Raw genomic sequence first — 12,506 nt, forward strand, 5'->3', positions numbered from 1 at the left:
AAACTCCAACAACAGCAATTGCAGGAAGAATTCAGCCGGTCAGACAACATAATATGGAGAGAAAGCAAAGTTAACATTTTGGGTTCACTGGCCCTTCTTCAGAACTGTTTTGGTTATGTTATAAAACTCAACTTTGGAATTCTCCTGTTACTCTCTCAGCCAAGTTGCGAGAGCATGATGCATGATTGTAGTACAGAGGATTCAGAACAGGAAGAGTGAAATATCTTATTTAATCACATTGAGATTCTACCAAGACTATGAATTGTGTCCTTGGGTTATGAAGGTTTTACTTGTGGAAGATCAATATGTGCATCATTGTGCGCTTGGTTTATTCAGAGCTAAAGTGGTTTAATTAATATCACCTTGAACCCATAAGATGCTCTGAATTTTATCTATTATACTTATTTTGCTATTTTTTAGCACACTAAAATTATAAATGGTCATATTATTTTCTTCTGACTGGGCGGTGACCTGTTGTCATTTTGGAAATGAGTTTAATCAGAAAAACAGATCTAAAGAAACCTCTTTGATTCCAGGATGACATTTATTCAAGGTTGAGAGTTTCTGCTGTGTTTCTGCCTATAAACAGTTTGGCTTTTTCTTTACAGTTGATGATTCAACAGTAATCGTACTGTAAATATTATTTATTGTGCAAGATTAATCAGAATGCTTGTGACATAAACTTTAACAATCCTTCAAACTTTAGGAAACTCTGCAAAATTGAACAGTTTAAATGAAGATTTGAGGCCAGGTTTTAATTTTTTACTTAAGTATGGGAAAAAAAAGTACTCCACAAAATACGTGGCTTATTTTTATGTCAGAGAGAGGAACATGAATGGTTTCTTATTTTACTTATGTACTATAATATTTTGTCATTTAGGCATTATTCACTTTAATGGCTGTCGGAGTTTGATGCTCTGACTGGTCTTCACAACTTCAAAGAGCTTTGCCTGCTATTGATTCCACCTGAGAACAGCTTTTCTGGGCAAGAATTAAGATCAAAGCTGGTTGGACTGCACTTTGTGTACAAAAGCATGGTGGGTGGTCAAGGTTCGATGAATAGCCATTATCAAGCCAGGTTACTTGTTTTGGTTGCTTTCGTGAATGTTTTATTCGCAAACATGTCAAATGCACATCATCCTCTAGAGGGCGCCTCAAAGGATGGGGCTGGTTGACAAAGCAGTGCAACTGGAGGGAGGTGTGTACAGTGGGCCCAGGGGAAAGACAGGGCGAGCACGGAGCAATATGAAGGGGCGGGAGAGTCAGGGAGATCAGAAAGAGCTTTTAACAATAAAAGTATGAACCTGGGGAAAGATGTTGAGACAGACTGGCAGACGGTTTCAAAGAAAACTAAGCCATAGCATCATTGGGATGAAAATAAATTATAGTTAGTGAATATTTTTCACTATTTCTTTATAAGAGAGTTTAATTTCAAATTTATGTGTTGAAATTAGTACAGCAGTAAGTGAATTAATAAGAGTTTAAGCACAAACAGGTCCAGAGATATTAATTAAAATTAATAGTTTAAACAGGCACTAATCAGATTGTTAAAGAGGGAACAGGGAGGTTTTAGTTCCATCATATTAGCTGAGAGAAGATTAAGTGGCTTTGATCTGAACACTGCTGAGAGAGGAGGCAGCAATTTTAACAAGAGCAGAGAAGAAGACCATATGCACAGACAAACATATCCCAGGTTTCGGATCTTGAGCAGTGATAGGAGTTAGTGTTGTGCATCCAACAGGCAGGGGGCTATGTGGAAAGCACATGGAGGGAGCTGATCACATTGCACATCTAGAGGAAATGGGTGACTACCGGGCAGTCTAAGGAAAAGCAGGCAGTCAGTGCAGGAGTCTCCTGTGTCTATTGTGCCTGTTAATTGGTGTTGCACTTTGGAAATGTGTGCACAGTGGGGAGGGTGTAGTCAGAGGTTAGTCTATGGTACCAAAGGTACCTCTGCTGTACAGGGAAAGGAGGAAGGGCAATACGAACAGGCGATTCCATAGTCAGGGAGAAGACAGCATCACTGCAGCATGAAACATGTAGGCTGCATACTGGTGTGCTGTTTCCCTGGTGCCAGGATCAAAGATGTCACAGAATGGCTGCAAGCCATCCTTCTACAGGAGGGAGAACCAGCCAGAAGTCATGGCCCATGTTGATACCAGTGATGTAAGTAAGGAAAAGGGATGAAGTTCTGAGAACATTTCAGGGAATTAGGGAGGAAATTAAAAAGCAGGATTTCCACAATAATCTCAGGGTTATTCCCAGTGTCATGTGCTAGTAAACATTCAAACAGGAGATTGCTTGATTGAAGATCTGGCTAGTGAGCTGGCGTAGGAAGGAGAGTATCAGATTTCTGAAGCACTGGTACCAGCTCTGGGCTAGATGTGACTGCTACAAACTGGATCGTTATATCTTAAGGGGACAGGGACTAATATCCTCATAAGAAGATTTACTTAGGGTGGGTTTAAACTGTTTTGTCAGGGGGTTGAACCTGAGGGCTAACCCAAATTGGAAGAAAATTAACCTTCTAACAGGAAATAGAAGAACTATGGGGGACAAGAAAAGACTGGAGGAAAAATTGAACATTAAGGATGCCTTGAATGCAGAATGATGTCAAAAAGAGTAAGTTAAGGGCATTCAGCCTGAAGGTATGTAGGATTTGTAACAAGCTTGATGATTGAAAGGCCGATGAGATAATTGCCCTTGGTGACCAGGATTGTGACCTCAAAGATTCAAGGATGTCTGAAGTTCAGGAAGGACCGACCGGCAAGAAGGAAAAGGATATGGAGTTATGAGATAAGACCAGTTTCATAGTAAGAGAGGACCTGCAATTGGACGAACAATGTGTGCAATGTGTGCAATCTGTGTACAATTGTGTTGGACCTCTGTTGGACCTTGCCTGAATTACTGCGCATGGGTTTGATCTCCTTATCTCAGAAAAGATATTTTTGCCACAGAGTACGCAATGAAAGTGCACCTGATTTTGTGATGTTGGGACTGTCCGATGAAGAGAAATTGAGCCAACTGGGCTTGGATTCTCTGGAGTTTGAAAGAATGAGGGATGATCTCATAGAAACATACACAATATGAAAAAGATTGACAGGTAAGATCTGTCCCCTGGCTTGGAGAGTCTTGAACCAGGAAGCGCAGTTTAGGAAAAAGGACGATGTCACTTCAGACAATGATAAGGAGAAAACATTTAACTTGTAGGGTGGTAAATCTCCACCCTAGAGGATGGTTTATGCTTAGTCTCTGAGGATATGTAAAGTGGAAGGTAAGCAAAAATTTATCACCAACAATATAAAGGATTAGGGGGGTATTTGTGTAAAAGGTATTGAAGTATTCGATAGCCATGATCACACAAAGTGTTGGAGCAGGCTCAATGGACTGAATGGCCTACTTCCTGTTCCTATGTTCCCAAGTAGTGATGTAGGCATAGGATACAACAGCAATAACAGAAACGTTGTTTGGGCATTTGATACATGGAGATACATAAAGTGTTCAGATAATAAAAAGATAAAGAAAAGGGATATGGGGTGTGAAAGGAATTAAGGAAGACATTGTAGTGTTGGATAAAGAAGATTTTCTTGAGTGGGCAAAGACAGAGACCTTTTGGTAAGGGCTGAGGAGCAAAAATGAAATAAGGTCATGCTATTTGAGATGTTCTATTGACGTCCAAATAATGAGAAAGTAAAATTTGCAGAATTACAAATGTACATGAACTATAGAGTGGTGAAATTGGGACAACCCTGTCCCAGTTGATATTTGGGTAATTAATGAAAGAGGGGGAAGAATTTCTGAACTGCATTCAGGAGAACTTCCTTGGTCAGCTTGTTCTGAGCCTAACCAGAAAGGTGGCATTTGCTGAATCCAGTGCTTGGAGGTGAGGCGGGGTAGTGGACCACGTGTCTGCGGGAGGAGTGTTGGGAATAGAGATCATTGTACCATTAGGTATAGATTAGTAATAGAGATAAACATGGAGCAATCTATAAGGTTAATCCAATCAGACAAGATCTAGTCAGGTAAAAATGGAAACAAAAATAGGAAAAAAAGTAGTGGAACAATGAATGATCTTTCAAAAGAGATGCTTCAGGTATACATTTCAATCAAGAGAGAATGGGCAGGAAATCAAAAATGTGGCTTCTTAATTGATAAGGATCTCAAGATTATGATGAAACAAAACAAAAATGGAGAAAATGATGCATTCCTGATGAATTGCAGAAGTGAGAATGAAATCCTAACATCACAAATTGAGAGAAGAGGGGAAGAGAGAAGTGAGTCTGGCAGACAGAGAGAGATGAAAATAGAATAAGTTGGTATGGAGTTGGAGGAACACAGCAGGTCAGGTCGCATCAGAGAAGCAGGAAAGTCAATGTTTCGGGTCCTGAAAAAGGGTATAAACCTGAAACGTCAACTTTCCTGCTCCTCTGATGCTGCCTGACCTGCTGTGTTCCTCCAACTCCAGACTGTATTGACACTGACTCCAGCATCGGCAGTTCTGGCTATTTCCAAGTTGGTATAGAAGCAGGGGATTAGGGCTTGACTGTCTGGCATGGACTCAATGGGCTGAATCCTCTTCTTTAATACCACGAATAACTCCGTGCCTCATTGTATAATATTGCTGCAACAGAAGTGAATGCATCTTGTTTGATTTTTCTCACTCCAGATCAAGAGGAGGATTGTTAATGTGCCTGTTTTAAGTTGTATAATTGTAGTAAAATTTATACCAAAGCTATTAACCCCGGTAATGATCTGAGGACCTGTGTTTGAATCCCGCCATGGCAGATGGTGGAATTTCAATTCAATTTTAAAAATCTGGAAATAAGAGTATAATGATGATCATGAATCTATTGTTGATCATCGGGAAAACCCAAACAAAATGTATCTGCAAACATGAATTCGCCTCATAGATTCACGTGTGTGTGCGCGTGAGGGAGAGAAAGAGTGTGTGTGTGTGTGCGCGCGCGCGCGTGCGTGCATGCATGCATGTGTGCGTGTGTGTGTGTGGGAGAGAGAGAAAACCAGTCTGACTCCAAACTAAAACACAAACAGATTCTAAACAAGGCTCACACCTAACATGCATTGTCTGACCTAAAATGTCACCTCTTCTTTACACTGATAAAACCTTTAATTCCCGTAGGACAGGGACTTGAAAGAAATTTGGGGATTTACATGTACATATTACTCAATTAAAACCTTCTGACTAATTAAAGATTTAACAGCATCTTAGGTTTGATTAGTACATCCTCATCAATGGTGTGAACCTTTGATCTTTTACTTATAAATTCTGTGTCTGATGCTACCTCTCTCACTAACACCTGAAGAAGGACTGAGGCTCCGAATGCTTGTGTTTTCAAATAAACCTGTTGGACTGTAACCTGATGTTGTGTGATTTCTGACCTTGTCCATCCTCCGGGACAGCCACTCGATAAGGCCGAACTAGATCTTGGCAAATTGTTGTCTTGATTGTCCCAGAAACACGTTGGAAATCCCACCACCTTCCCAATATCAAGCCAGCTTATTTCCACCCCTACAACACTGCCTGTCTCTGTTTCTATTGCTCACACCACTAATATAAGTTATACATGCCTGGAACATGCTACCAGAGGAGGTGGTAGAAGCAGCTATGATAGCAAAGTTTGAGAGGCATTCAGAGAGACGTGGACAGGCAGAGAATAGAAGGATACGGACCATGTGCAAGTTGTCATGGTCAGACATGATGGGCCGAAGGACCTGTTCCTGTGCTGTACTGTTCCATGTACGATGTAGACTCAATTTTCTTCTATTGATCACTCTCTTAAAAACTTCAGGCTTGTTTAAAGCTCAGTTGTTTGCATTCTGTCTCCAAACATCTTCCTGCTCTGTTAGCATTTGTGCAGTCACTAAGCTTTTCAAAACTTCCCATGACTTTGTTCTTTCCACTTCTATTTTCATTTTTTCTTCCTACATTAAAGATGTTATAATTTGTAATTTATTTGAAACAAATTTTCATTAAATATCTTATTGTGCCTCAGATACATTTTGCAGCACTGGATAACTTAGTGTCTAATAAATTAATTAAAAATGCAGCAGTTCTGTTACATGGGTAAACATGGCTTCCACTAATTGCATTAAGGTGAGTGAACTTTCAATAATTATTTGTGACTGAGGAGATGAAAGATTCAGCCTTTTCTGATGTACCAGCCTTCAACATCCCTCAAATGGTTGCTATTAACCCAAATCAGCTGGACCGCCCCATAACTTGCGACAATAATCTAGACTCAATGCAAAGTGGTCAAGTTCACAGATGTGAAACTCGGAGTGAGGTACAGTGGGGACTGAATCAAAATAAGGCATCAAAAGATTTGCAAAAGGAAATTTTGAAAAAAATTTACTACTGTTAGGAGAGGGGAGATGAAATTCATTACTGATAAATGCAATGTGCTACATATTGAAAAGCAAGTGGGCAATATTCAATCATTAATATACTAATAGTTAAAGAGAGGATAGAAGATGGTGAGTTGTTGATAAATTTTACACTTCACAAGGCACCGGAGCAACAAACAGCAAAATGAGTGGAATAATTAAACATATTACCAGATCATCACAGTGCAAACCAGTGGGTATTATGCTGAAACCATTATGTTTTCTCAGACTTTACCTTCAGTATTGCATCCTGTTTGTGTAACCAAGACACAAAATTAACACCTAAATTCCCAGCATGAAGCTTAAATTATTAGGTTAGGGTAAACAGAATTATTTAGTCATAAGTAAAGGTGACTGAACAGGGAGATTGAAGAGATATAAAACCACTTCTAAAAAGCCAGAATTTGTTTCTCATGTTAGGCATAACTCAAGTGTCACTGACTTAGTGACTGAACAGTCAAATTTAATCTTTGGGATTCTGACTTTCTTACTGTTTTGTGAACTAAATTCCATAATCTTATCCAGTTCTCCAATATTTTTGTAGATGGAAAATTCCATTCTCAACTTTAACCCTGGTCAAACTTCAACTTGAAGCATTTTTCCAAACTATTAATAAACCATATTGACAGACTGCGAGATCTTCTAGATACCTACACCTTTTCATTTCTGTGGGACCTTTGGCATAAACAACAATGGAGAAACAGTGTAATCAGCTGTTGTTAGAGCTATTAGTGACAGGTCAAGGAATCCCTGTGGAAATGGTATCACTTCATATTTGGCAGCATTACTAAAGACATGAGCATTCATGTCTTAACAGTATTGTGAGAAGGTTTTTTGAAGAAGGGTCTGTTCTGAAGAAGGGTCTAGGCCCGAAACGTCAGCTTTCCTGCTCCTCTGATGCTGCTTGGCCTGCTGTGTTCATCCAGCTCTACACCTTGTTATCTCTATTGTGAGAAGGTTCTTGGCTTTGGCAGCATTTGGAATCATCTGAGGGCTTGACAGCGCTGGATGGAAGTACCAGAAATCACTGTATTGCACTGAAGCTGCTTTAGGCTGACTGTATAATGTAGTGGGGGTGGGTGGGGGTGAAGGAAATCATTGACAAGTGGGACTATAAATGGAGACCTTAATTTGGCACAACTGGAACTTCCTTGTTAATTTTGGATTATTTGGTGTCTGTCAGCACTGAGGGATATAGAATGGGCCTGACAACAGAGAGTATGGAGCAAATCAGGTTTGAGAGTATTGGTTTGTGACCTTCTGTGAAATCTCTGCAAATGCTGAACCTGGCATTTTGTCATTCACTTCTAGATGTTGATCTGATCTCAGCTTGAAAAGATCTAATGACCAGTGACTTAAGTAAATCTGCGCCTTGTATCCCACAGCCATCTCAAACAAATAGTGAGGTATAACTGCAGTTCTGGAGTGCTGAGTAACTTTTTCAGCTGAAAGATCTGTATATGCATTTCCGTTCTGCAACAAGCATAGCAATAACAACCAGTATTTATGCTGTTACATTTTTTGGTATTTGTGTTTCACTGACATGGCCAACTGTTGCCTATCTTAATTGCCTTTGGTCTGAGTGGCCAGTTAGGCCATGTCAAGGACAGTTGAGAAGTGACCACATCACTGTCAGTATGGTGTTAATTGTAGGCTTAACTGCATAAGGATGACAGATTTCCTTCCAGATCGTCATAGATTCCCTACAGTATGGAAACAGGCCCTTTGGCCCAACAAGTCCACACTGACCCCAGAGCATCCCACCCAGACCCCTCCACCTATAACCCACCTAATCTACACATCCCTGAACACTACGGGCAATTTAGCATGGCCAATCCACCTCGACTGCATATCTTTGGATTGTGGGAGGAAACTGGAGCACCAGGAGGAAAGACATGGGGAGAATGTGCGAATTCCATAGAGACGGTTGCCCAAGAGTGGAATCAAACCCAGGTCCCTGGCACTATGAGGCAGCAGTGCTAACCACTGAGTCACCGTGCTGCCCCTGAACCAACTGAACCAAGTTGGCTTTATGACAATCGGTTATAATTTATAGTTCTCATTACACATTACCCTTAACACAACGAGTTGTCCTAAGGTGCTTCACAGGACTGTTAAAAGGTAAAACATAACACCAATTCACTAAAGGAATAGTGGTAATGCTCAGTGAGCTGCTTGAAGGTATGGAGAATGTCCTTTCTCACTGAGCTAATGGTGCCAGGTGAGATGATTCAGAGCCTTAGAAGGCCTGGACTTTAGAGAGAGGTGGCAAATCTGGGGTCCTGGGGGATCTAGGTATCTCGAATTACAAACAGTTATTTTGCAGCTGAAGCAAGTGATTGGGAAAGAAAATGGAATGTTGATCTTTATTGCAATAGGAAATGGAGTGTAGAAATAGGCAAGTGTTGCTACTGGGCCTTGGTATAATCACATCTAAACATCTGTGTACAGTTTTGGTTTTCTTGCTTACAAAAGGACATAATTACATTAGAAATATTTCAGAGAAGATTCAATTGATTGATTCATAGGATGGAGGGTTATCTTTCAGGAAAAGTTGGATAGGCTGGGTCTACATCCATTGGAGTTTAGAAGAATAAAAAATTATTTTATTTCAAGTCAAGTGATCTGAAGGGTTCTTTGCAGGGTGGATGCTGAAAGAATGTTTTCTTTGTGGGCGAAACTAGAACCAGGGCCACCATGTGATAAATAAAGGGCCTTCCATTTAAGGTGGAGATGAGAGGAATTGTTTTCTTTGAGGGCCAACAGCCTGTGAAACACTCTTGTCCAGAGAGCGGTGGAGGCAGCTTATTTTATGTTTAAAGCAGAGGTAGGTAGATTTTTGACAAACAAGGGAATTGAAGGCTTTCAGGGCTAGGCAGAAATGTTGCCACAATGAATGGTAGGGCAGGTTTGAGGGGCTGAATAGCCTACTGTTAATTCATGTGTTGGTATTTCTGTATTGTGTTTTATGAACTCAGTGTTTTTTGGATGGGTAAAGTAAGATACTGTGCTGGGGTTTGATTTCTTTGCATTTTGTCTTCATTTGTGCTCCTTGAAATGCCACATGATATAACAAAATGTAACCATTATTATTGATGCAGGAATAAAGTATGTTGAACTGTGCAATGCTACCTCCTGCTTCCAGTTTTCCTTTCTGGTAGATTAGAAAATAAATCTCTCTAATACGTCTTATCTACAAGATACTAGCTAGGAGACAGTGGCTTATTGAATAATAATCCAATTGGGAGTTCAAAGGATGTTGCATAATGTCTGAGTGAAGCTGAAGTGGTTTGCGACATGAAAATTGAGATTAGATTACAGCCTATAATTCACAAACAGGTGTACAGTTTTCCTTGTGTATGTATAAAAAGTACTGCAGTACAGTTTTCCAGTATTAGGACATTCCAGGACAGTCGGGCTGTGAGATGAACGCTGCAGGAGACTGATGATGTGCGTATAGTCTATTCAGGAAGGTATCACCAGCTCTGTGTGGTTAGAAGTATTTTTTAACTAACCTGTTAGGACACATGTTTTGGGCAGGTGGGAACTTGAACATGGGCCTTTTGGCATGACTTCACCAGTGGAGTCCCATGTCTGTATTGTTATAAGCTGATCAATTCTTGGTTTAATCATAGGGCTGTAATTCAGGGAGATATTGTAACAACAAATGTGCAGTTGTAGTTTGATATCATTGAATTGCAACCTTCACTTGCAGATGTTATATTTATTTGGCGACTGTTATCACAGCGTTATTGTACAATGGGTGGGTTGTGTGTACTTGTAGGATTGACATAAGTTGGTATACTACAAAATAATTTTTCTCTAATTATGCTTAGAATGCTATTCTGTTTTCTGAGATGATGCTTCACTCTACAGTGCTGAAAGGCTTCGCTTTTCCTTCATCCACTTTTTCATTAGTTCAGTTTAATTACCGAAAGCTGAATCACAGGAATCAGTGATCCGATAACAGTAAATGAGGTTTGAGTGACTTAAATGCTTAGCAGAAGGATTGGCTCCATTTCTGCCTTTTTACTAAGCTCTATGTTGATTTTACTCGTAGTGTTTAGGGATAGTCTTTCTTTCAAAAATCACGCTCATTGCTAAGTTCAAAATTATTTTGAGTAACTTCATTCTGAGACTTCCTGTATCCCAAATGTCCAAGCTACTCTCCTCATCTGTTGAAATTTTTTCTCCTCCTCATATCTGGCAGTGCATACGTCTCTTAATTCCTGCTTTTTCAGATATCTGTCTCTCCTGTACATTATTTATAGCAAAGTGTATTCTTTAAACTTGACTCACACTTCTGCTCTGAAAAATTATCTTCAGTAATTTTTGAATTTTAATTTTTCTATTTTTATCTTAATTAAAAAAAACATGTGAGATTAATCATTTCAAAAGGAAATTGGATTGGCATTTACAGGACTACAGGATAGAACAGGGAAATGGGACTGACTGGATTGTTCTACAGAGATCCAGCAATTGCATAATAGCTTCATTTTGTGCTGTAATGACACAAGATGGGTCTCACTGGGACGGCCAACGTTTCCTACTCCACACCTTGACATGCTTTAATTAGTCCCATAGGGCTGTTTGGAAGACCATTTTGGGATTTTGACGAGTATAATGAAGTAAAGTTTCAGCCAAGATGGTATATGCCTTAGAGATGATGGAGCTGTCTTGAGGCTGTTACCCATGTCCATTTGGATGGTATAGGTTGTGGGTTGGAAGGTACTATCGAAAACTGCTTGGTGAGTTGTCATGGGGAACATAGAAACATAGAAGATAGGAGTAGAAGCAGGCCATTTGACCCCTTGAGTCTGCTTCTCCATTCAATATGATCATGGCTGATCATCGAGCTAAATACCCCAATCCCACCCTCCCCCCCACATCCTTTGATCCCTTTTGCCACAAGAGCTATATCTACCACATTCTTGAAAACACAATGTTTTGACCTCACTTATTTTCTGTTGTGGTGAATTCCACAGGTTCACCACTCTCTGGGTGAAGAAACTTCTGCTCATCTCCGTCCTAAATGTTTACCTTTTACCCTTAAACTCCGAACCCTGGTTCTTGGCTCTCCCACCATTGGGAACATCCTTCCAGCATCTGTCCCATCTAGTCCTGTTAGAATTTTATAGCTTCCTATGCGATCTCCCTGCCTCTCCCCCACCTTTCTGAACTCCAGTGAGTACAATTGTAAGCAAACTCCTACATCAGTGCCAGGAATCAATTTGGTGAACATTTGCTGCACTCCCTCTGTAACAAGAACATCCTTCCTCAGATAGGGAGATCAAAACTGTACACAATGCTACGGGCATGGCCTCATCGATGCCCTGTATAATTGCAGCAAGACATCCTTATTCCTGTACTTGAATCCCCTCACTATGAAGGACAACATACAGTTTGCATTAGTGCTGCCTGCTGTACCTGCACACTTACCTTCAGCGACTAAAACATTGCCCCCTCAATTTACAACCATTCAAACAATAACCTGCCTACCTATTTTTGCTGCCAAAGTGGATAACTTCACATTTGTCCATATTATACTGCATCTGCCATGCAGTAGCCCACTCACTCAGCCTGTCCAAATCACACTGTATTTGTTAATAGTGCACAGTACAGCCACTGTATGCTGATAGTGGAGGAAGTGAGTGTTCAATGTAATCAATGAGATGCTGACTAAAGGCTGCTGCATTGTCCTGGATTGTGTTGTTGGAGCTGCACTCATCTGGGTGAGTCGACAGTATACCATCACACACTCCTCACTTGTGGCAGGCTTTGGGGAGTTGAGAAGTTTTGCCACAGAAGAGACAGATCTTGCTGTTATAGCCATGGTGGTTATGTGGCTGGTCCAGTTATGTTTTAGAGCTAACTCCCAGGTTGTTGATGGTAATGTTATTGAATGTCAAAAAGAGGTCATTGTTGAGAGGGTGAGCTTGCTCGTTGTCAGCAAAGAGAACATCACTTTTGCTGACTTCACTGATCTTTTATGAATTTTAGGTACTGCTCTCAGTCATCATAAGTCTCCTATTAACTTGAGATAACAAGGTGTAGAGCTGGATGAACACAGCAGGCCAAGCAGCATCAGAGGAGCAGGAAAG

The sequence above is a fragment of the Rhincodon typus genome, chromosome 5 (genome assembly GCF_021869965.1).
Source record: "Rhincodon typus isolate 14 chromosome 5, sRhiTyp1.1, whole genome shotgun sequence".
Lineage (NCBI taxonomy): Eukaryota > Metazoa > Chordata > Chondrichthyes > Orectolobiformes > Rhincodontidae > Rhincodon > Rhincodon typus.